The sequence below is a fragment of the Pelodiscus sinensis genome, chromosome 2, assembly GCF_052426305.1.
Source record: "Pelodiscus sinensis isolate ZL-2025 chromosome 2, ASM5242630v1, whole genome shotgun sequence".
Taxonomy (NCBI): Eukaryota; Metazoa; Chordata; order Testudines; family Trionychidae; genus Pelodiscus; species Pelodiscus sinensis.
Window position 1 is genome coordinate 176,207,296 of NC_143053.1, and position 26,157 is coordinate 176,233,452.

Here is a 26,157-nt window from a genome sequence, read left to right on the forward strand (position 1 = left end):
AGGAGGTTTTCTAAGCAGAAAAATCTTACCAACAAATGCACAATAGCTCGATTTAATGCTATTTAGGGTGAATAGCCTCAACAGCACATTTCCATTCTTTTAATCCATCCATGTTACCAATTGAAATATTAAGAATAGTTTTATTAAAATGTGTACATGCTTTTTGATCAGTCCAGAAGTTTGCCAGTCTATAGCGACAATGGTTGCCCTGAAACAATCATGCTGACTGTCTGCCAAGCCTCATAAGCAAACCGAATTCAAATTTGTTTGTTTTTCTTCTTCTATTATTTGAAATAAATTATTACGCTTCATCCAAACTGTCAGAGGGTTATGCATATTCCTCTACTGTGTCAAACAGTTTAATTATTTGGCTTTCAATATAATATTTTTTCAACTTTACAAAGGCAGTAATGAATATTAACATAGGTAGATCAAACTGCAGAATCCATATCAGACTTCAGTCTAAATCTACTAAAGTAAAATGGACAGCCAATAAATTAGGGTTAAGAGATCAAGATTTAAAATAGCAATGCTTGACAACAGACATTAGTTACTAACAGGGCTTACGCAAGAACTCAGAATAACAGTGCAAGAGACAGAAGGCAGTTGGCTGAAAGGTGATTAATGGCTAAAGGACCGTGTGCCACTTGGCAACTTCCTCCAGTATAGGTATGAGATAGGGATTTAGAATGACAGCTCTTTGCTAATGAGGTTTCTTACTGAGGAAACAGATTAACCTTTCAAAGACAAGTTTCTTGGTGCTATCACTGTCTGTCTTAATTGTACTTGCAATCAGAAGAGATCTTGAAGGTTATCATCATTAGAGCTGAGCAATCATTTGCAACAAATCATTTACTCCGTTACCTTAGTTCTAAATATTCAAGGAAGTCCCCACTAGTTTGGCTGTCTTTGGGTTTTGGATACCCAGCTTTAAACTCTTTTAGGCTTTGTTATTTAGAGGTGCTCGATGCCTCCCACATGAAGTCAGTGAGAACTACAGAAGCTCTGCACTTCACACACACAAAAAAACCCCCCACAGATTTTAATTAATTATTGGGCCATATTAAAAAAATCTGGTTTGAATTTCTTTCTCTTTGTGGAATATCCACAGCAGATGGCAATTTCCAAGGCACCAACTGATTATTATATTATTTATCTAATTTTAAAAATCTACTGACCTCAAAGAGTCTGCTGTGTTTGGCACACAAGCTGTATCTGGTCAGACCATCAGATGAGATTCCATGGGATTTGTTCAGTGACTGGTCAATTTGTCAAGCACTTCCAGTGCAAATACTCCCATGGGTGAACTGAGTATTTGATTTTTGTGATGTTCTTTTAGGGTGCATCTACACGGCACCCTTGCCTCAAAATCAGCAATGCCATTTGAGCTACGCAAATGGTGTAGCTTATTTCCAGTTAATTTTGAAATAACTCGCTATTCTGAAATGCCCCTTACCCCTTGTAGAACTAGGGTTACCAGGGCATCAGAATAAGCCACCCATTATTTCAAAAGCTATTTCGAAATAACGGGCTGCTTCAATAGACATGGAATAGCTATTTTGGGATACTTCTGGTATCCCAAAATATCTTTACAGTTTAGACATAGCCTTAGAGAACACTGAAGCTGGATGAATTTGTACAAATATTCATGAAAAATGAATGCTGAAGCAATCTGCCCATAGAGTGTCTGGTATTTAAGACACAAATGCCATGGCTACATGAGATTATTTTGAAATTACTAAATTCAATTTATGAACACCTGATTTAACAAATTCTAAGTTCCGTGTCCTGACTATGGGGAAGCATCAAAATTAATCCAAGACAGACTCTGTTAATGTGGATGCACTGCCTTGAACTCAGAGCCTCAGGAAGCACTCAGTGGAGCTGTGGGAGGCCTCCCGGAGACCAATACGTTTGAATTAGTGGCACCGCAGGACCCACACGAATGTTAGTGCAGACATACAAGTTTGGAATTAGCATTATTTCTCATGAAAAGCAGGAATACAGAGTTTGAATTCCATGGCCCCTTATTCTGGAATAACGGGCTTGGTAGTGTGAACGCACCACTTACTAATTCGAACTTGGGGGGTTGTTTCAGAGTAAGGTGCTAGAGCAGGCCAGGCCAAAGATACCATACAAATGACCCATTAATTCTTGAGGGAGTAATTATTCTTCCTTACTACTACTGATCAAGTCAAGGCAAATTTATTTTAAAAAAATGTCAAGAGACTATTCCTGGAATATGTTGTGGAGACTAAGCCAAAGCCATTGCTCCAGCCCTCCTCTGCCTTTGGAAGAGGTCTAGTTGTTGCATAGTCCTTCCCTCAAAGGGATTCTTCTTTGGGAATAGTTACGGCCCCAGCCCTTTGCATCATGGAGTGGTACCTTCAAGGCACAATCTACCTAACCCAATGTGCTTTAGGACAGTTTGAGTAAGAAAAATGACATGAATATAAAACCAAATTCTATTCTAAATACAACACATTGCTGGAACCCCACTCTGAATACATTTCATCCAGGGGATCTGAGTCCCCTGCTTTGCACTGCAGTTCATGCTGACAAGATGAATTGTTAGCCCTCATGCAACAGTGTGGTCAGTATTTTCAGACCCTCTTCATAGTATCCAACAGAGAGAAGAGTGACACAAATGACTCACCCTAAGAAGCTTCACACTTTCAGAACCCCTTGAAATCCTAAAAAGGCATCCAACAAGATTATCAAAAGCCTAAAACACTACTCTGCCAATCTCAAGGCTTAGGTGCCCAGGACTGCCTTCAGAATTTTTACTTTCTTTAGCTCTGAATTTGCATGTGACTTGCTGGAGTTTCTGCCTATTTTCCCAGCCTGTCTCACAGCTTGCACATAAAGAGCTACCATTGCTACTGTGCGTATGTGGAGCTCCATTCTTGTATTTGTCAGTTTAGATTATGGATTTTACCATGACAGTGCAATTAGTAGGTAATGTGCATGTTTCTTGTTTAGTAATAGACAGCAGGCGCCTTAATTGAAAATATGCTAATTTCAAAATGAACTGTTATTTTTAGAGATGCAAATGCATTCATAGTAGCCAATTCACTCAAATAAATTGCATGAATTCTTAGAGATAAACTCAGTAGGCAAAGAAACTAGACTGACCACAACTCTGTCAGTTTATTTTGGAACTCAAGATTTTCATGATCTTCATGCCAGGGAGAAGTGCCCTAAGCATTCTGTTCCTTCAGCCGTCACATCACATCAGAGGCAGCTGTAATCGTCATCTGATGTTTTACATATCACATTGTAAGTACATCACAGAAAGGACAGTATCATCGTATGTCTTTATACTGCACCTGGCCCATGGGGCTTTCATCACATCTTTGGATGTTACCACAATATAAATAATGATTAGCATGACAGATACTTTTTTTTAGATAATACTAATCACATCCCTTATGCATTACACACTCTTTGGGAGCAGCCTATATCTGTATCTTTATCTATATCTATATAGAGAGAGAGAGCCACACACATTTATATACACAGAGAGATATAGAGAGAGATACACTCTATGCTTGGAAATAATAAACATTCCTTCAAACATCTAGGGACATGAAGACAAAGAGAAAACCATTGTTTTCTAGGCCATGGCTAGAGCTCAGAGATATCTGTACACACAAAATCTTGAAAATACAAAACAAAACTTCACAAAACTCCATGGGAGGTGGCGCTTTGCCTTTGTCCCCCTGTGGAGTCAGGAATTTGTTGGCTGTGGAGAATAAGCTGAAGGGCTGACACATCCTTTTAAAAAAAGTGTGAGGCTAGCTGGGGAGAACAAATCAAGGAGAGAGAAAACACCCCTTCTCCTTGGGACAATTAGGGTATGACTACAAATCAAAGTTATTTTGGGATACCAAAAGTATCCCAAAATAGCTACCCCACATCTTCATATGCCACCTCTTATTTTGAAGTATTTTTTGAAATAACAGGTGCGCTATTTCGGCATCCTAGTAACCTTCATTCCACGAGGATGTCTTAAAATAGCACTTTATTTTGAAATGTGGTGCTATGTAGACAGCACCAAATTTCAAAATAGCCTGTTTCAAAATAAAATCGAAATAAGCTATGCAATTTGCATAGCACAAATTGCATATCTTATTTCGAGTTTAGAGTGCAGTATAGACCTAGCCTTAGTGAGGGGCAGTCTATGCAGCTTCCTGGATGTTCTCCCAAAGGTTTTTAATAGTAGTAGTTAGTCAGGCATGTCTCCCATTCCTGTCTGAAGCACTTTGCAGAGATTCTGTCCTTTTGCTATGGTTTCATAGTCTATGTTTATGCAGCAGTGTTATTTCAGTAGAACATAAGTTATTCCGAAATAACGTAGTGTGCATCTACCCAGCAAGCCCATTATTTCGAATAATGGGCTTCTTACTCCAACTTCTGTAAACCTCATTTCATGAAGAGTAAGGGAAGTCAGGGGAAGAGTGCTCTATTTCAAAGTAACTGCTGTGTAGACAGTGCCCAAAGCCAAAATAAGCTATTTCAACCTAAGCTACGCAATTAGCGTAGCTCAAGTTGCATAGCTTATTTTGTGTTTAGCTCTGCTGTGTAGTTGTGTCCATAGAAGCTTAGTCCAGCTCCCACTGAAGTCAATGGAAAGAGTCCAGTGGTCTTCAGAGAGAGCTGAATCTGGTCTACTGTCCTCTCCCCACTTTGCACCCCTCTGTGGTGCAATCAGGGTTCAACTTTGCACATACCTGACAATGTATTGTAGCAAAAAACTAGTGGATAGGAAATGGGGATATATTCCCATTTCCTATCTATGTATGTGTGTGTGAAATCAAATGATGATAAAGCTAGGGGTAATGCTATCACAGTCACTACCTTCTTCACCTTCTTAGGATGTGTCATCATGACAGAGAGAATAAGAATAATATGAAATGCACAATGGAACTATAAACAGTTTTTCCATTTTGGGGATTTTGTTACAATACTTAAAAGTGGGAGGTATATATTTTGACTTTGTCTGAATGTGTGTATGTAGGATGTGATGACACATCCTAAGAAGGTGAAGAAGGTAGTGTCTGTGATAAGCATTACCCCTATCTTTATCCTCATTTAATTATCTCTGATTAATGTCAAAGGAAAACATAAAAATGTCAAAGCACTTTCAATCTCTCTCTGCTGGTGTGATTAAAAGAACTGGCAATGTCATCTTAAAGATGTACAGTGAAAGGGCAGGGATCAAAATATGCATTTTAGTTTATTTTCTTCTGCCCGGGGCTTGCCCTCTGATTCCAAGGATCAACATCAACAATCTCAAGACACTGTAGCTCCTAAAATGAAATTTCAATCCTCAATGGGATGAAGTGGGAAGAGAAGGAATGCTGACAAAGGCAAATACTTGAATGGAATTCACCCATGGGAGTGCATGGAGGAAACAGTGTGAACAGTCTAAATTATTTCAAAAGTGAAATAAGGAATTGCTTGGATACACTTTAGTAGCAGAGGTATTTTATAGGACTGCCATTTGCTTACATCTCTGATTTCATATGAAGTCATACTGGGCTGACCCTAGCTCATTCCAAGTCTCAGCACGAGTCTTAAACTCAACCTTTTTGTAGGTTGGAAACTGTCAGTTAATATTTTTAAAAAGTATTCTTCATTGGTCTCCATACCTCCAGGCCTCTATATTTTTGGCTGTAGCCTAGAACAGAGATAAAAGTTCCAAAATGCCACAAGAAACAGAGTAAGTGCATTATTTCCAGCAAGACTAGAAGCAGCGGGGGTAGGGGACTGCAAGTCTTGTAACACAGCCTATCCTTACATTTTTGGCCAAGCTGTGCAGACTTCATAGGTTCAGATATATATCTTGGCTAAGATTTCCAACACAGTGCTCTCAAACATAAATGCTCCACATAATGGAAGGTGTATGGTTAACTATCCTGCACTGATCTGAAAATATCAACCCCTAACTCCTGATTGTTTCATTTAGGCTATGTCCTGACAGTTGGGCTATTTTGGGATAGTGGAAGTATCCCGAAATAGCAATTCCATATCTTTAAATGTGCTTCTTATTTTGAAATATATTTCAAAATAATGGGCATGCTATTCTGGCATCTCTGTAACTCTCGTTCCATGAGGGTTAAGGGATTTGTCGGAATAGCACTTTATTTCGAAATAACCTCAAAATAAGCTACACAAATTGAGTAGATTATTTAGAGGTAAGGGTGTTATGTAGACACACCCCCAGTGTCTAATGTCCACAATTAAAAGCCTAGTTTGTTGGGAAAAGATGACTATTTAGAAAGTTTGAGACATTCAGAACCACTTAACCAATACCTTAGTAAATTATTGTATTACAAGTTGAACCTCTCAAATCCAGGACTCTGGTCTGGCAACATCCATGGTCCAATAGGGTTAGGGTTGCCAGATGGGTTGGATTACTATAGATGTTGCCAGACCAGAGAGCACCAGTATCTTGGAGTGGGAGTCAGGTGGCCAGGACCCTCAGGCCAGAGCCAGCAGCAATGAAGCCAGAAGTTGCCGGGAAGTCCCTGGTTTGGGACCAGTCAGGTCCTGAGGGTGCTGGGCCAGGAAGGTCCAATTTGTTCCACTTTATTACTGCACTTTCAAATTACAGAATGGGCAGAAAGAGGGTTTATATGCTGAAAACTTTGTCCTATTTTATACTGAAGAAGTGTATATGCAAATGATTATATTCACCATTTCCAAAATACCAATGGATTTTCTTATCAATTAAGACTGTTTCCTCAAAGTACTAGAAGCCTTCAGTAAATGCACTGAAAAAAGGAAAAACCCAGGGAATGTAATTTATTCTATGAGGTAACTTTGGAAAGAAACAGCTAAGCTCTTCTAAATTCAAATTTCAGGCTTCACTGCATAAGGTGTTAGAGCACTTAATATTGTATTTACAGTCACTGTCCTATTGAGTATTTAGCACTGTCCTGGCTAATGTTAGTTTAAAATGCAGTGTGCTCTGTGCAATAGAGAATAATAAAATACCAGAATTATATATCCAGAATTGTTATCATCATGTTAGTCTTAGGATACTAAAAAGATAGCATCTTTTATTGGACCAAGTTCTGTTGGTGAGAAAGACAAGCTTCTTAGATACATAGAGCTCTTCTTCAGGTCTTCTATTCTAGCTTAAAAGCTTGTCTCTCACCAACAAAAGCTAGTCCAATAAAACACATTTTACCTCTCCCATCTTGTCTTTCATATATCCTGCATGTATTCTATACATACACACACAAGTTCCCATTGTTTTCATAGAGAGTTTCTTTACACAGTACAACTACAACTTACACTGACCAGGGAGTACTGAGATTCAAAGGCAGGACACAAAACATGTTGGACTATTAATTAATTTTGGACAAGTGAAATCACCTCCATCCCTGGAATAATCAGTACAACTCCACAGAGGTCAGCTTCCATCAAAGACAAAGAAGGAACCTAATAGATTCAACAGCAAGTCTCTTGTTTGACTTCAACGATCAAGTCCTATGTATTTGTTCCATTATGCGCAATGAGGATTTTAGGTCATTAAGGTTGAATGATCACTAAGGACTGCAGACAAATTGGTTATAGGCAGTCTAATGTTCAGTGGGCTAAAAGCATAGCTCCACATTTCTATTATATTCTCCTTGTATAAACTGTGCTAACTATATTTTCTTACTGGATTCTGTCCCCCTGTATTCATGTAGTCTTGTGAAAATGTTTAACCTAAAATTCGCACTGATTTAAGACCACTCCCTAACTATTAGTCTTGTCAACAGAAGATGGTTGGCAAGTATATTCATTTTACTGGGCCTCTAGTTAAACAAACTAGAGGCAGAAGTGTTCCTGGAACTAAAAGAAGTTTATCTATATGAATGTGAAAAAAGATGCAACATGTTTTATTAGACACACGATGATACCACCCTAAAATTGGGTATATTTTCCTGATCCCCATTCTAATTTCCTCATGAGCAAACAGCAGCTGTGTCAGTGTGTATAGGAAAGAAACCAATGAAATGCTAATATGCAAAGGGATAATTACCAGGCAGGCAGAAGTACTTCTATTTTTAGTCTGGGGTTAATTTATTTTGCCACGGAAGGAAACATGAAATCTGTCAGATCAGACTGATGTATGCCCAGTGTTTTCAGATTCTTATTGAACTACTCCAGAGTTGCATGAATTTCAGCTGAAAACAAGAGGAAAAGGGCTATCAATCGGATACAGCACACTTCACTAAATGGTCTGCCAGGCAATCCTACAACATCTCCAAGTACTCTTAACAAATCTTTCTAATGAAGAAATACTTCTCAAGTATGAACTAGAAATGCACAGTTCTTATTTTGGCTCTCGGCAGATGCTGAAACCTGGGACCAGAATCCACTACAACAAGAAGGAAAAAAAAAGCATCTTTGAAGTGTTTATTTTCCTTGGCTTAATAACAACTGACACACATTTAATGAGCATGTTTTCACTCTTTTAAGTGATAATTGCTTGCAATTCTTGAAGTTAAAATGAAGTACATCAAGAGCCCTACCCATAGGCAACAGGGCAGCCAAACAGTTGCTTTTTCTCAAAAGGATCTAAAGAACTGGTCCCCTATCAAGTAAATAGCTTTATTTCAAGATTTCATTGCAGTTTTACAGCCTAAACCACAGAATATGCTTTACACTTCACTATAATACCTTAGATTTATGAGGTTCTAGTATCTGTATTTATAGCTAGCTATATGAACCATATTACCGTTAATCCCCTTCAACATATTCTGCCTTTTTAAGGCTATGAGCTAGCTTTTTATTCTGCTACTTTTTATGGGGCCCATGAATTTGTAGAATTTAACCTACCCTGACATCCAAGGAGCAGGATCACCAACTTGACTTCTTCCATTAGAATTCTAGATCTGCAGTAAAAGAGAAGCAAAACTGAACTCCAAGATGCTGAACTATTCTCTATAGACTCAACAAGCCTTGGATTTTGGCCCTATTTGCACAGAAGGCGGGGCTTTTTTTGGGGAGGGGGGAGTGTAAATAATTTATGATGAACTTTTCTATTTGTGAGCCAGTTCTTGGTCACTTCTACAACAGCTGGGGTCCCTGCACATCCTTACTGGCACCATTTCTGCTTGAGCAGCCACATCCACTAGCCACTCCCCCATCTGCTTATCTTGAGTGAGCAGGTGTGCTGGTGCAACACCACCCCCTTTGGTCAGACAGAGGTGCACTAAGTTCACTCAGTCTTCCAGGGCAGTCAGCATTTCTTGCCTGAGTCTCTATTGGCAGTCCCTTTCCAGGAAATGGAGAGTGTTAATTTCAATCCTGCTGTGGCATGTGGTTTCCCCCCTTATACTGGGTGTGGTCAGCTGGCCTTAAGCCTCTGAGGACAGGTGACCTACAGATATAGTAGAGTCTAGGCTCACCCACACTACTGGACTCCAGCTTAGGGCCCTTAACCCAGACAGGTAAAATTAGGCTTCAATATTCCTGATGTGCCCTGAGCTCCATCTTACCTCCCTTGGTTTCTGACAGCTTCTGCTTCCTGTGGCTCTGGTCATCTCCTCTGGGTGCTGCCTCTAAGCTGCTTCTCAGCAGCATGCGGGCAGAAATTTCTTTCTCCTCCCTGCTAGTTCCTCTGGAAGCCACCCTTACCCCTCTGCTCCTTTATTCTCAGCTGCTAGGATACTGCCCAGAAGCACTGGCTGGCAGTTCCACCATTCAACCCTCGGTTGTGGGGCCAGCATGGAGTATACACAGCTCATTAAAGCATGTTTCTAGCACCTGACAACCTCACACACATATATTTACTTGAAACACCCCTCAGAGGTAGGGAAATAATAAATAGCTACAACAGCTAGTATTTTCATTTTACAGATGGAGCTTGGAGGCAGAGAAACTTCACTGAATTGTTTGTTCTGCCTCACACAGGCAAACTCTGATAAACCTAGGGGCTTCTCCTAAATCTCTTGGGATATGTCTACAATAGCCACGCTAGTTCGAACTAGGGTGGCTAATGTAGTCATTCGAACTTGCAATTGAAGCCTGGGATTAAAATATCCCGGGCTTTATTTGCATGTTCCTGGGCGCCGCCATTTTAAAATGCCCGGTAGTTCGAACTCCCTGCCCGTGGCTACATGCGGCACCGGCTAGGCAGTTTGAATTAGGAGCTTTAATTTGAACTGCCTAGCCCGTGCTGCGTTTAGCTGCGGGCAGGGAGTTCGAACTACCGGGCATTTAAAAATGGCGGCGCCCGGGAACATGCAAATAAAGCCCGGGATATTTTAATCCCAGGCTTCAATTGCAAGTTCGAATAACTACATTAGCCACCCTAGTTCGAAGTAGGATGGCAGTGTAGACATACCCTTGGATACATTCCTGTCCCCACTGAAGTTAATTGTAACCATCTATTGACTTTACTAAGTCCAAGATTTCATTCCTTGAATCCCAGTCCAGCCTTTTTACTGCATTCAACATCCTCCTATTCTCCTGTTCTCTAGCCATGCCTTCATTATCCTTTACATACCACTGTGGAGAGAGGTGGGCACCCCTGAATAGAGTTTTGCAGTGAGCACCAGAGCTGGTCTGAGGGGCAGGTGAGCCAGTTGGCTGCCTGGGGCCACCATTTTTAAGGGTCTGCTGACAGAGCCCGACAGAAGCCCACTCGGGACACGTGGCAATTAAAGAGGCCACGACCACATTTTGGCCTGACCTCCTAACCCTTTTTTCCCCCCCAGTGATATTTCCCCGACAAATTTCCCCTGGCGGTATTTTTTTAAACTATCACCCAGGACTGCTGGCCGGTTAGGACAGGCCCTGCTGAGCACAAAGTATGAAGTCCTCTCAGGCCCTCTGTCTGCTGTGAACTCTGACAGTGGTGATGGCCGTGTGACAGTCCCTTTGTACTTAAGATACTGCAAGAAAGATTCAGGATGTGACCCAAAGAGAACTGGAAAAAGAGAGAGAGATGGAGCATGCAATAAATAACATGTTATTGAGCTGTGCTCTAATGAAAGCATTATGAATGTCAGCATAATAGCTATAAAACACTGACTCGCTAGTTTCCAACATCAGATTCTGATTTTAGGACCCAATTTAGAACAGCACTTAAGCATTTGCTTAAGGCTCCTTGCAGTCAGTGGGATTCCAATATCATTCTTAGGTGCTTTTCTCAACTGGAGCCTGTAACAAAGGTGTTACCCCAGCACACGCTCTCTGGAGTGGCAATGCCTCTGTTTCTGCACAGAGCCTTCTTCCCACCTCTGCTATAAAAGTGGCTTAGCCACTTGCTTCACAGAGTTCAACCCCTTCTGGGGTAGGAGGGTTCTTAGTCAATATGCAACAGAAACACAAAACAAAAGATTCTTTGGCCCAGCTGGGATTGGTTACCATTCCCTTTCCTTGCAGGCAGGCCCCAGCTGCAATGCCCTTTCTTAATACCCAACAAGGGATTCAACAACCTAATATCTGGTCCATGCCCATCCTCCTACCAAGAGATTCAGACAGTGTGAAGTCTCCAGCCACCCCTGACCCCAGCCAAGCTTCTTGTCCCATACAGAGGCTGCTTGTCTGCTGTCTTTCTCTACTAGACCTCAACTCTTAGGAGTCTCTCCTTTTAAGTCCTGCTCCCAAGGGCTGTGTCTAGACTGGCAAGTTTTTCCACAAAATGATCTGCTTTTGCGGAAAAACTTGCCAGCTGTCTACACTGGCTGCTTTAATTTCCACAAAAGCACTGACGATCTCATGTAAGATTGTCAGTGCTTTTCCAGAAATACTATGCTGCTCCCGTTTGGGCAAAAGTCTTTTTCCGAAAAACTTTTGCGCAAAAGGGCCAGTGTAGACAGCAGAGATGTGTTTTCCACAAAAAAGCCCCGATCGCGAAAATGGCCATCAGGGCTTTTTTGCAGAAAATCGCGTCTAGATTGGCCACGGACACTTTTCCGCAAAAAGTGCTTTTGTGGAAAAGCATCCTGCCAATCTAGACGCGCTTTTCCGAAAATGCTTTTAACGGAAAACTTTTCAGTTAAAAGCATTTCCGGAAAATCATGCCAGTGTAGACGTAGCCAAGGTGTAACACCCATTATATGTGAATAGGGCTAGCTGAACCAGTCTTCTCTTTAACCCCTTACCATGTGGTGCAGAGTTTGTATCTCCCGTCAGAGGACCCTATGTACAGTAATACAGTCTAATGAGAGACTGCTACCAGCAATTGTTTGGAAACTCATTATTTTAAAATGCAACCTCCTAAATGGTAAAATATCTGGTATCCAGGGCTTTATTAAACAGTCTGGATGCTATGATATCTTGTGGCTATTTTTTTACTGTATATTTTAAAATAATTTCATTTTAAAAATAAATTGTATTTGGAAGTTACAGGATAGGTATACAAAACACTTACAAAGTAATATTTTCATTTAAAATAATTAGAAATACAGGGCCACAGTCTGGGAGTATAAAACAGATGCTATTTTTGATAAATTGTCTTCTTTCCCCTTCCATGAACATATATTTTCCCTTGAGAAACACAATGGTACAGAGAGAAGTTCCAATGTAATTTACCATTAGTGTCAGCAGAGGTTTATCATCTGATGCACATCTGCTTCTCTCTGATATTTAATCCAGTTTCATGTTGTCTCCTCATCCTTTCCATGTTACTTGCAAATAAATTACTATCATCATAATCTCACAATTTTCTTCCTTTTGCTATAGAAACTAAATTCAACATTCTCCTTCAGTGCCTTAAGCTGTACCTGAAGTTCACATGTTCAGTGAAGAATATTTAACATTCTGACTGTGCTTCTATGGCCATTTGAATTGCAGACCATCCTCATAGAAGCTATAGAACCATTTGTCTTCTGGCAATTCTCTCCTGAAGAGCTGTTTTATATGTAAGTTGAACGTTACTCAGACTGCTGAATTCTCTAATTTTTATAAGCTCTTGTCTTCTTATTGTCCCATACATAGTCTCGAGGATACTTCAAAAGTGATGGAAGATGGTTGAAATGAAGTGGGAAGGCTATATAAAAACATAGAAATTGGAGCTGTAAAAGATATCAGATAGAGCATTACTTTTTATGATGTTTGCAATAAGATGGAAATATCCTGTGAGCAAACCCCATATCTAGAGCTCTGAAAATCCATGGATATCTGCTTTATATCTGTATAGATCCACAAAGATGGATGTGGATATCGGCAGCTCATTTTTGTGATTGTGGATACAACATTTTTAACTAAAACGCTGCAAATGTGCAGATATCTGCTTTATATCCACGGGTATCCACAGATAATTTTTGCAGCTGCAGATGGAGATACCAATTTTGTATCCACACGGGACTCTACGCATAGCCTATTATAAAGAAACCTCTTATCTAGAAATCAGGATCTCTACCAGTCCTGACTGTAATCTCTTTGGTCCATCTCTACATCCTGAGTATTGTTGAACATATGACATTTACACCAACTGTTTCACTAGTTCAACCATCACTTCAGGTTTTGGTACAAATCCTTACTCAAATAACTCTTGGGATGGTACAGCTTTAATCCTTTGCCTTCCACAGGGAGCACAATCTTAGCTCTTAATATTGTTTTATAACAATATGGAAGAAGATGAATAATGAAGTGGCAAAATTTGTGGATTACAGAAAATTATTTCCCTTTGTCCAGAATGGACTGTGAGAAACTTCAAAAGGGACTACAAGCATCTGGGCAATGCAATGGCAGATTAAATTCAGCATAGGTAAGTGAGATAGAATGCACATTGGGAAGAATTTGTACTACTCACACGCATTAGTGAGTTCTAAATTTACTGTAACCACTTACGGAAAAGAACTAGGAATCACTTTGGACAGCTCAGTGGAAACATCTGCTCCATTTGTTCCTTTGAAGCATCTTTTTTGGCCACTGTCAGATACATCAAGGACCGAATAGATCATTGGTTTGATCTGCAAATTACTCTGTGCCCATGCACAGCACTTCTAAGTTTACAATTAATCTCAAAGAGTCAGCTCCTTCTGTAAAACTAATAGAGCTGAAACTTTCCCCAGAAGCACACAGAATATAAAGAGGCTCTGATGAGTCCTTGCCCCAGTTTTCTCTCCAATCAGCTATGACTTGACACTTCCTGCTTCCTGACAGTACTACAACGTTCTTGGTTTTTACCACAAAAGACAAACACCTGGATGTTTTCATTGCTTCCTTTTTAACTTTTTATAATAGTAAACGTTTTCATTCATAGGTTGAAATTACAACCTACTGACCCCAGCATCAAAACGTCCAGATATTTGTTTCAGTCATGTCAATGCTTCAGAACAACAGATGATTTTGAAAAATACCGGTCAACTCCCAAAGGACCCTGGGGAAGAAAACCACATTTGATTGGTGTATTTTCTCTAATAAAACAAAAACAAAATCTGTTCCCTTTCCTACCACACACAATGATGAATACAAATGTAACTCCTTCTGGAAAGTGGTAGATAGTTTATCAGTAAATGCATTACAAATTAGAATGGACAAAGCACTAAATAATATATTATCAGAAACATTTCTCAGTGTCTGTCTCATAAAAAATAAAAATCTGAAAGCTATGTTCAGGGATGGTGGGTTTTTTCCTAAATGCTTTATATAAAATTACATAAGCAGATCACTTTATAGTCAAAAAGAAAAATGCCAAAATAGATCTGGAAACTATAACAACATGTTCAGTTGCACAATATAGAAGAGAATGATTGAATTGTAGTGGTTGTGAATTTTGAATAGTCAAGAGTTCTTCAGGGTTAAGAATCACACTAGCTACAGTTTATTGAAATTATATCCACCTCCTTGGAAACATTTTTCTATATTATCTGCAATAATCAAGGCTTTCTTCATAATGATATTGTAAATAATACAATGGTTTTAGTTTGAAAGGTTTTTTTTTTTTTAACCAGGACACTTGAAAACCCCATTGATGCAAGTGGCTTATATAAATCTGTGTTAAACAGATCAGGCATAAGCATTAAAATCAGGGGTGGATGAGAGTGTCGCGGGGCCCCGGGCAGCGCCGCGGGGCCCCGGGAAGCGCAATTTCGAGGGGCCCCCCCCTTTGACACGGCGCATGCGCGGGGCTTCTGCAAGCACGGGGCCCAGGACAGCCGCCCCGCTCGCCCTGCCCCAAATCTGTCGCTGATTCAAATACATATTCAAAAACTCTCAACAGTTTGACTGAGTTACTGCAAGTAATGAGTATGAAAAGCGGGGGGATGGGGGGGGAGGGCAAGGAAAGAGGATTGGCAACACAGACCACCAGGATACATAACAAAAATGACATTTAAAATAGGGCAGTTTACCGAAGAGGCTTCCTTTCGATGCACAAAGAAAAAGGGAAATAAATTCTTGTGTAATACAGTGGACTTCATTCTTCTGAATTCTATTGTGCTGCCCTTCATTGTTTCAAGTACATCTGGTTACCATGGACTCCAGTGGGAACATGCTTGGGCCCTATGTGTATAAGTTCTAGTAGTGCCATTGGGATTGCTGCACAGAGCAGAATAGCCTGGAGGTAGGGGGATTTGATTGCCCGCAGTTTAAAGCTAAATTATTCCCTCAGTAAAAGAAGAGTCATGGTGAATATTCCCTGTTGGGTGATCTCTAAGAAACTTCACTACTTGTTTGAATTGCTAGAGTCTGCAAAAACTGGCTGGAAATTGAAAAGAAAAAAAAAAAAAAGCTCTGTCACAAGATTTCTGATTCTTGTTTACAGTGGGGTCAGAAAACAGGAAAAATTGCAGGAAAACCTAGGCAAAGTTAAAAACACCATCTGGGAGGAAAGGGTGAGGTGGCAAGCAGTTAAAAAATGGCTATATTAGGGCTGCACCATACTGCCTCTGCTATATTTAAAGGAATAGCCACAGTAAGGCAATCTCAGAAAGAATCCCTATAAAAAAGAAAGCCCCATGTAGATGAAGGTAAGTAGGGACTAGCCAAACACCTAGCAAAGGTTTTCCAAAGGAAAAGTTGCTTTGTGTTTTGCTTTGTGTTTTGCATACCACCACTACGTCATCATACATATAATTAAGTAATTAGAGCATATGCCAGTTGTGAGTCTGGGCTCTATAAGAACTCATATCCTCTGTGGATTGGCACAGTTGTAAACCTGTAAATCACAATCACCAAAGTGAGACATATTTCCTCATTCAAAGGAAGCTCACCTCATATAGCTAAGCCCCACGGTGCTTCATATCAGTATTTGTATAGTTCCCAACACAATAGGTAGGACCTGATCCATGACTAAGGCTTCTAGGTACTACAGTAATACAAATGATAAATACTAATAACCCCAGACATGTCCTGATTTATGGTGCCTCCATCTCGGCTGACACATCTGGGATGGAACAAAATTAAAAGCACAAGCAACTACCTTTTGAGCTGAAGATCCAGGTTTGCAGATCGGGACTATAACAGACTCAGACCTTTGGGGACTTGGCAAAGTTCATCCACACTCAGCAGGGGCTTCCAATCCCATTTCCCTTCTTGACCACCAGTCTAGAGATAAACTTAAAAAACAACAAATGGTCTGGTAGCACTTTATAGACTAACAAAACCTGTAGATGGTACAATGAGCTTTCATGGGTGCAGCCCACTTCTTCAGATGATTGTTAAAGAATTTATTGTTGTATTTGTTATTTTTTAAGTTTATCCTATACTAGTTTATCCTTTGGCTACCCTCTGAAGAGTCTAGAGATAGATATCATTTAGCCAACAATTGCTATAGATAACACAAGGGTGTAACTTATTTGGAGACCTTGAGACTAAATCCTTTACATATCACTGACGAAGTCTGGGGGATTTATTTCATCTATTTGTTTTAAGGGATTTGTTGCCCCAACTGCAAGTATATGTCACTTCGGAGAATCCTTCTCCCACCCACCCTCAGCTTGCCACTTAAAGAAAAAAGAAAATCCAGCCATACAGGATCCAACTCTCTGCTGTCATAACTCCATTGACTTTAGCAGAGCAAAGCTAGCAAAGAATTTGGCAGATGATAATTTGGTGAATAGTCCTTTTGCCATATAAAATACTTGAACTCGGAACCAGATCCCTACACGAAGATACCGACCTTTGTTCCTGCAAAAGCAAATGTTCTCCTGGCCTGGTTGATTTTTTAGGACAGCCAGGAAGAGATAATAGAGTGGCAAAAAACTGTGACTCAGATGTTAAATGGTTGTGACCCAGAAACATCCACAAGGGAACAAGAAGCTCATAGCAACGAGATTCACTTCTCTTTCCCCACAGGAGCGTCCACAGACCTTCTCTTCTCAGCTCCCATGTTGTGAGGGGCTGTGGGAACTAGTGCTGCAGCAGTAACCTTCATAGGGCAACTTCAGTAATGCAGAGATGCTAGACCCATAAGCAAAGCCCCTAAAAATAGTTGGTTATGGTGGAGTCATGATGAAGGATGGTGAAGACATCATGTTGATTTATTTTGCCCACCAAGTACACCTGCTACTTCACACCATGGTGACCAGGTGGTAAGTGTGAAAAATCAGGATGGGGCTAGGGAGCAAGAGGCACCAATATATAACAAAGCCCTGAATACTGGGACTCTCCTTATAAAATCAGAACATCTGTTCTTCTTACCTCATACCATTCCCTTCTACGGGGAGAGATGACCTCTTGTGAAACTCAGTCCAATCCCCTTCTTGTAATAGACACAAAGTTATGGGGTTGACAAGAGACTATGAGGCTTGCCTCAGTCCCCAGCTATGTGTGAAGAGGTAGCTCTTCAGCCTTTTTTCTAAGTGACAACCACATTTCAGATTTGCCATCCTTCTCCTGTGTTGCCCAGAGGTGATGCTCATTCCTCTCGCTCTGTGCTTGAACTCTATTGGGGTCTTGCCATAAACTTCAGTAAGCTTTGAATCAGACCCACTTAGCATCCTGAGACATCCCATACAAATACGCATATAAATGTATAACAGGAAAAATAAAAATAGTTTCATCTGAGGTAAAATGAACAATTCCTGGAGGCAGTAAAAGAATATGGACTTTGTTTTCTCACATATCCAGAATATTGTAATTTTCTCACTGAGATACATTAGCATGTATTTACATATACTGTGAAATTTCCTTATAATCTTTAAATAACTTTAGCCAGTTATTTGGGAAAAGAGTATCTAAAAGTGCCAAAGGAAGGAAGAAAGAAGAAATTGGTGAGGTAATTACTTAGCATGGGACTAATGTGCAAGATTTCCAACCAATTAACGGTGCGAAAGATGCCAAGAAACAATTGCCTACACACCTAATTTGCATGTATAATAAAAATACTATAAGTGTTGCAACTCCATAAATCCAATAAATACATTTTATGTTGCAAACAGTTCAATCAATTAACTTTTGTCCTCCTGTTTTATGTGCGTTAGTGTAAAGGAGGTTTTTAATTACATAATATCAGTAGCTGACAACCATTCACTAGTACATAACAATACAATATAAAAAATAGCTCTCATTCCATCCTATGACTCTCCAGGGTGCAATCCAGTCCAATGAGGGCTATGCCTGTCTTGTCACCAAAGTTACTTCACAATGTTTTGCTGCTCTTCACCTTGGCTCCTAACAAACAGCATGCATGTCACATCCTGAGTGCCTGTCAGGCCTGCTGACAGCAGTTCTGGGCTCTGGGGCAGAGAACAGTCAATAGGCCCCCATACATGCATAAGCCGTGCACGTGCAGACCCAGTCTACCGTCCTCCTGACATTTAGGCAGTGCTGGTTGTGCGTGTGCTGGCTGGTGTCCAACGAGCTGCCAGCTGTGCTCTTCTGCACAGCCAGGACTTCTACATGCCCACCTGGAATGGGAAGAAGCAGGGTGGGGCTGTGGCCATAAGGTAAGGGGTGGGGCCTCAGCGGAGCTGGAGAGCATCACCCCCTTCCCCCAATAGATTAGGAACTTGGTGCCCATATCCTGAGCCCAGCATGCATGACTATGACAGCCTAAGTTATTTTACATCACCCAGGCCCCTGAGTGATTGTTTCCTTTGCCCCCCCCCACTCCCCAAGTATCTATTTTGCACTGTTTACCCATCTCCGGGACAACTCAGTTATGTGAGATCTGGAGATCAATACACAACAGTTTGCTACCCCAAATGGAGCTATCCACACAGCTCGCACACTGGATTCGTTTTGATTAAAGAATAAAGCAAGTTTATTTACCTCCAAAGAGATAGATTTTAAGTGAGTAGGAGTATAAGGCATTCAAGTCAGAAATGGTTATAAGAGAAATACAGATCAAAGATTCTAAACTTAACAAACTAGACTTGGTTCTAGGTGAAATTCTTAGCACAGTTTCCCAGTAATATTGCTACCCATGTTTCAGGTCAGGGTCTGCTCCCCCAGTCCATAGGCTGTTTCTCTTTTGTCTTCTCAGGTGCTTAAGAGAAGGATGGATTGGGAGAGACCAGATGGGATGTTTCTATCCCTCACTTTTATAACTCATTTTCCCTATAAAATGCCTTTTCCTGAGGGCTGACCCTAGATAAAGTTCCTTCCTGCTGTTAGAATGGAGACATGGGGTCTGGTAGTGAAAGAAGTTGCGCACTGTTTCTTCTCGTCTCTTTTTGCTAAAATGCAGATTTTCCTTGCCTTCTGTCTTTCTCTTCTTACTATCTGAGGACCCTTAAACAACTTTATGTAAACTGAGGTAACACACATTCCTTTGTTTAAGACCTGCTTGACCAGTCCTGCCTAATGAGGAAGAGGTGGATTTGAACATGTGCTATCAACATCATAGAATCATAGAACTGGAAGGGATCTTGAGAGATCATAAAGTTCAGTCCCCTGCCCTCATGGCAGGACCACACACCATCACTCTAGATCATACCTGATAGAAGTTTGTTTAACTTGTGCTTAAATAGCTCCAGTGATGGAGATTCCACAAACTCCCTAGACAATTTATTTTAGTGTTTAATCACCCTGACAGTTAGGAAGTTTTTCCTAATGTCCAACCTAAACCTTCCTTGCTGCAGTTTAAGCCCATTGCTTCTTGTCCTATCCTCAGAAGCCAAAGAGAACAATTTCTCCCTTTCTCCCTGTGACACCCTTTTAGATACCTGAAAACCACTATCATGTCCCCTCTCAGGCTATGTCTACACTACAGGGGGTGGGGTTCGGAAAAAGGTGCACAAATTGCGCGCTGCAATTTGCGTACCTTTTCCCAATAGTTTTGTTAGAAAAGGCTTTTCTGAAATTTGACCCATCTACACTGGGCCATATTTCAGAAAAAATCTCTTTTGGAAGAGCCCTTCTTCCTCATGAAATGAGGAAGAGAGGGCTTCTGAAAGAACGCATCTGCTGTTCCACAAAAAATGTTGGAAGAGCGGACTCATCCCCTGGATGCGGTGGAGTTTTTCCGGGATACCGCCAGTATAACAAAAAAACTCCATAATCTAGACCAGTGGTCTCCAACCTTTTTACACCTAAGATAACTTTTTAAATGACAAACCAAGCCAAGATCTACCGTTCTGCCCCTTCCTTGAAACCCTGCCCCTTCCTTGAAGCTCCACCCTCTCTATTCTCCTCATCTCCATCACTTGCTATCCCCAATCCTTATACTATCCTTATACTGCTGCTTTTTTTTTTTTTTTTTTTTTTTTTTTTTAATCTTCTGTAGGAAGAGGTTTTTCCAACATTTGGCCTATCTAGACTGAACCAAATGTCAGAAAAAAAAAACCCCTTCTTTTGGAAGCCCCCTTATTCCTCGTGGAAAGAGGAATATAGGGGTGACCAAAAGAGCATGTTTGCTCTTCCACTAAAAAAAGTGGAAGAACAAATGCCACCCTGGATGCAAAAGAGTTTTTCTTGGATATCTTCGGAATCCTGAAAAACTCCTGCAGTCTAGCTGTACCCTTGTTGGGTTGAGACAGGATGTGTGGGCTCTGGGGTGGGAATGAGGGATTTGGGTGAGAGATGCAAGCTCTGGGAGGAAACCTGGATGCAGGAGGAGGTGGAGAAGGGGATGCTGGCTCAGGGAGGGGGCTTCAGGCTGGGCAGTGTTGGGGTGCTAAGCAAGCCACAGGCTTGTGGATGTGAGGATTCAGGAATTTGGGTTGGGGTATTCCTTGCAGGAGGAATAACAGTAGTTTGAATTAGGAGCTTTAATGCGAACTACCTAGTCCGTGCCACGTGTAGCCGCGGGCAGGTAGTTCGAACCACGGGGCATTTAAAATTGGCGGCGCCCGGGAACATGCAAATGAAGCCCGGGATATTTTAATCCCGGGCTTCATTTGCAAGTTCGAATGACTAAATTAGCCACCCTAGTTCAAACTAGGGTAGCAGTGTAGACATACCCTCAGATTGGTTTGACATGATTTGTTGTTTACAAAGCTATGCTGGCTGTACCTATCACATTTTCTTCCAGATTTTTGCAGATGAATTCCTTATTTACTTGCTCCATTATCTTTCCTTGCACAGAAGTTAACCTGATTGGTTTGTAGTTTCCTGGGTTGTTCTTTCCCTTTTTATAGATGGGCACTATATTTGCCCTTCTCCAGTCTTCTGGAATCTCTCCCAACTTCCATGATTTTTCAAAGACAATAGGTAAAGGCTTAGATACCTCCTCTGTCAGCTCCTTGAGTATTCTAGGATGCATTTCATCAGGCCCCGGTGACTTGAAGATATCTAACTTTTCTAAGTATTTTTAACTTGTTCTTTTTTTAATTTTATCTTCTAAACCTACCACATTCCTACTAGGATTTATTATGTTAGGCATCTCTTCATCATCAAGTTTCTTAGTAGAAACTGAAACAAAGAAGTCACTAAGCACCTCTGCCATTTCCAAGTTTCATGTTGCTGTTTCTCCCTCTTCACTGAGCAATGGACCTACCCTGTCCTTGGTCTTCCTCTTGCTTCTAATATATTCATAGAGCGTCTTCTTTTTACCCTTTATGTCTCTAGCTAGATTGAGCTCATTTTGTGCCCCTGCATAACTGTTGTTTGCTTATATTCATCCTTTATAATTTGACCTAGTTTCCACTTTTTATATGACTCCTTTTTTATTTTTAGCTCACGCAAGATCTCCTGGTTAAGCCAAAGTGGTCTTTTTAGAGGGAATTCATACCTTCACATATAATGTTGCTACATACGTTTCACCATAATATTATAAACCAGCCTGTTATTAGTTTTCAAATGATACCTCACAAGGCATATTTTGTATGAAGATTATTACAGTGGTGTGTAGAAAGTGACTACAAGGGTGTATTTGGTCACAATAACATATAACTCTATATTGTGCACAACTGTCCAGCAATAGAGAAAATGGGCTATAGTTTGCAGTGTGCTATGTAATTGAGCTCTTGATTTGCATGCCAACAGGTATTGGGGGATGGAATAAGAAGACTTCCCTACCTCTATTGTCTGGTTTATACCTATTAGATGAGCACAGAAGCAGTCATTGAGATGGTCCACCCAGAAACAACTTGCCAAAACAGGATTCCCTAGAGTGCTCGCAGGGCTACTAGCTATTATAGCTAAGTATTGACTCACATGAAATTGGAATGCAAGTGTGTGTGTACAGAATTATGGGAAACAAAATATTAAAAGACTGAATACAAATTTCTGCAAAACAAAAAATTGTGTTTCACAAAGCTCTAACTAGAAATTCTCAGGAACTATCAGGTCTCCATTTTAAATCCTAGATATGCTACTTCTGAGACCCCACTCGGGCCATGTCTATACTACGTGGAATATGGATGCTGCTATGAGAGGTTGCCCCCATTGGTGCCAGTACTGCAGGTTCCTCACAAGGAGTAGGGAAGCCAATGGGAGCATTTGCTCCAGTCCACGTCCTATTATGTGGACGATGATTTAAGATATTTCGTAATTAACATAACTGGAGTTGCGTATCTTAAGTCGACCTTCCCCTTTAGTGTAGACCAGGCCTCAGATTCCTTAAGGCATAGTGAAATAGTATCCAGAAGGGCCATGATGTGCATCAGTACCACTGTCTAGCTACAAGTTGCATTTCTCTCCTTGGAATACTTACAATATCAGATCCAAAGTGCTAGAATTAATATACATGGCACTCCACTGGTAAATGGTAGCAATGAAGTGTAGCACCTTCTTCATTTTGCATTAACACTGGAGAAACAATTTCTCCACTAGAGGAAAGACTAAAGCAGGAATAAAAACCTAGCTTATTATTCAGATCTTATTATTCAGAGAATTCTCAGGCATGTGCCACCCATGAAAATAAGTGAAAGATAAGAGCTTTGAGTACTACAGTCCAGGATCTTAAAAATTAATGAAACATTCTATAATTACAGGGCATACACTGTGAAGAAGGTTGTTTCCCTAGTCACCGGGAATCACAATTACAGTGGCTCCATAAACAGCACACCCAGTGAATTCATTTTCTAAATTTTAACATTCAATGATAGGACTGTATATTTTTCTTTAATTCAAATCAGATTTTTAATATGCATCGTTGATTAATGCTTGGGGGAAAGCAGCTGTGTGCTGTTATGATTAGGAAACAAATAGCTCATTTAATGAATAAATTGAACAAAGACAAATTAAGATCCGTTGAGAGGCTCTACTGTAATTTCTGCCACAAATATCTTCTGAGTCTCCTTGCTTCTATACACCTCAATGTACATGCATTTCTCTTATTAGTTTTAATAATGAACTGGGAATGAGGTCTGTGATTCCATCAGGTTGCATGCTGAGGAGGTTTGCTTTAAACTGATATAAGAGTGTTTACACCCTACAGATCAGTGCTCCCATTTTCATTCATTTTATTGCTGCAGAAAGTGTTCAGACGACAGACAACCCAAGGAAATTAGCTACGAGCAGCTAATAACCTAAATGCCACACTAATCTATATGTCTTTCAATCTGGATCTGGAAGATATGTTTGAATGTATCACCAGCAGCACGCTAGGAGTCAGGTAGCAAGAACTGAGGCTTGGTCTATGCCACCAATTATGCAGCCTCACTGCATCACCACAGGTAAGGAAAATCCTATTATAGTAACTTAACTGCAAATATGAACAGTGGTGTATCTAAGCCGACGGGAGAAGCTCTCCTCTTGATATAGGTAGCATTTTCACTAAGCACTGCAGTTGTGCTGCTGCACTGGTGCAAATGCTGTGTTAAAGCACTGTAAGTAAATGTAGAGAAGCCCTGAGCTTTTGTTTTCTGTTAGCTCCTATCCCTGTGGTATGTAGATGTCAACACCGGCACTGGCATTTACAGGTTGCCAATCACCAAAGAACTAGGCACTCAATAGATTATAATCAATGGTAATGAACTCTGAAGCAATTTGATCTTGCCAGTCTAGGATACAGGTGCTCAGATGCATTTTTTTTCTTTCTCTTGCTCCCACCGATGACTGTGGATAGTCTTCTGTAAACACATGTGTTTTGGATCAGGTTCCAAAAATGATCCAAGTGGGACTTGACTGTCTTCAGATGGCTATTCCATAGGCTAGGAGCCGGCACTTAACTGCATATTCACAACAGTCACAATGACTCTGCTGTTGTAGCTGCGAGACTGCCGTATTATGGGCGAGTAGTAGATCTGATCTAAATTTTGGACATTTAAATTTTTTGGTCAAAAAATGGGAAAATGTGAAAAAAATATCACCCAACAATTCACCTTTTTTAACAAACAGATACAGAACCACTTCTAAAAGGTCAATGACAAATTTAATCAACAGCTCAACTTTTGACAAAAACAGGATGACTTTTTGATGAAAAAATGTCCTGACAGAAATTTCCACTCACTTTATTTTTAATTTTCAGATTTATCATCAATTCTTCTGCTAACCATGGTTCTAAGCCTGCATCCATTAATCATGCAGTACTTACTGGAAAGAGTCATTGAAAGTCAACAGAACTGATGCATTTTAAAAAAATTCAATTTCTAGGGTGTTCTAAGGGCTTTCAGGTACAGCAGCCACGCACAATCACCCCAGTTCTTAAAGCCTGATTCGCCACATTTGCAGTAGCAAATGTAGGTCTACTGTGACGTACACACTAATGTGAAACATAAAACAACATTTAACACTTTGCTTGGAGAGTGGCTACTATACAGCCTGATTTGCAAAAGATAGATTGCAGTGTGGCCTAACCTAAATGTTCAAAAATCATGAGTCAGGCTCACCAAAATAATGGAATTGGCTTTAAAATCGTACGATAATGTAAAAATAATAAATTTGGTGTTATTTTTATTTGCATTATGACTTTTGATCCTTTAGGGTGCACTGGGGTTACATTTTGAAGTTTTCTTCACAGTCATGAAAGCTAGAAACTTGCTTTTCCTGTAAGCGTGAAGGCTAAAATCATCACATATCCACTTGAATGCAGGAGTGCAGGGGTTTTAAGGAAAGCAATAATTATCATGAGATGTTGGCAAGACTGTGATTGTCAGAACAACCTGTAGATGTTATTATCTTCCTTAAAGTCAACCTGTCTCCATGTTCAGTTTTCTAATGTACTTACCCTCAATTTCTCTTAATTTGTTTGAAAATGAGGATAGTCCTCAAGAGTTGTTACAAAATGTTATTTTAATCGGGAGAGACAGTTTGAACATGTTCGTAAAGAACAATTACACAAAGCAGCGCACTGTGTGAAGGCTGTGGGGGTGGGGGTGCTATTTCTAGAAAGCTGCCATTCATTTTGTTTACCTGGGTGAGTCAAGAGTGTGGCTCAGGCTGAGAGGCTTACAATTAACATGCGTTGGCTGATTTCCATTATACTTCTTCACAGCAGGTTGCAACATTAAAAAAAACACAACAGCAGCAATAAACAGTGTGATTTAAAGATAGAGCACAACGCATCTCAGTGATGTTAAGCAAAAAAAGAAAGGGAAATAAATGAGTGTGTTTGTGTTCAGCAAGTCAATTAGAATTAAGTAACGTCACTTTTGTAGCAAACCGAAGCCTGTGGCCCCTTCACACTGGCATTCTGCATGTTCTTTAGGGGATGCTTTCTTCTAATCTTGCTCCCAATTCTAGTATATCAGGGAAACAGACTCCCTACTGACCGAACGCCTGCAATGGATACCTGTCACTAGGAAGCACCAGAAATTTGCTCAGCAGTCACACATCCCTAGCTAGATAAGCTGCAAAACAGCATGAGCTAAAGAGTCAAAGCTTTCTCCTTGGTGCTGCAACAGACTCATCATCAGTGGATCAGGCACAGAA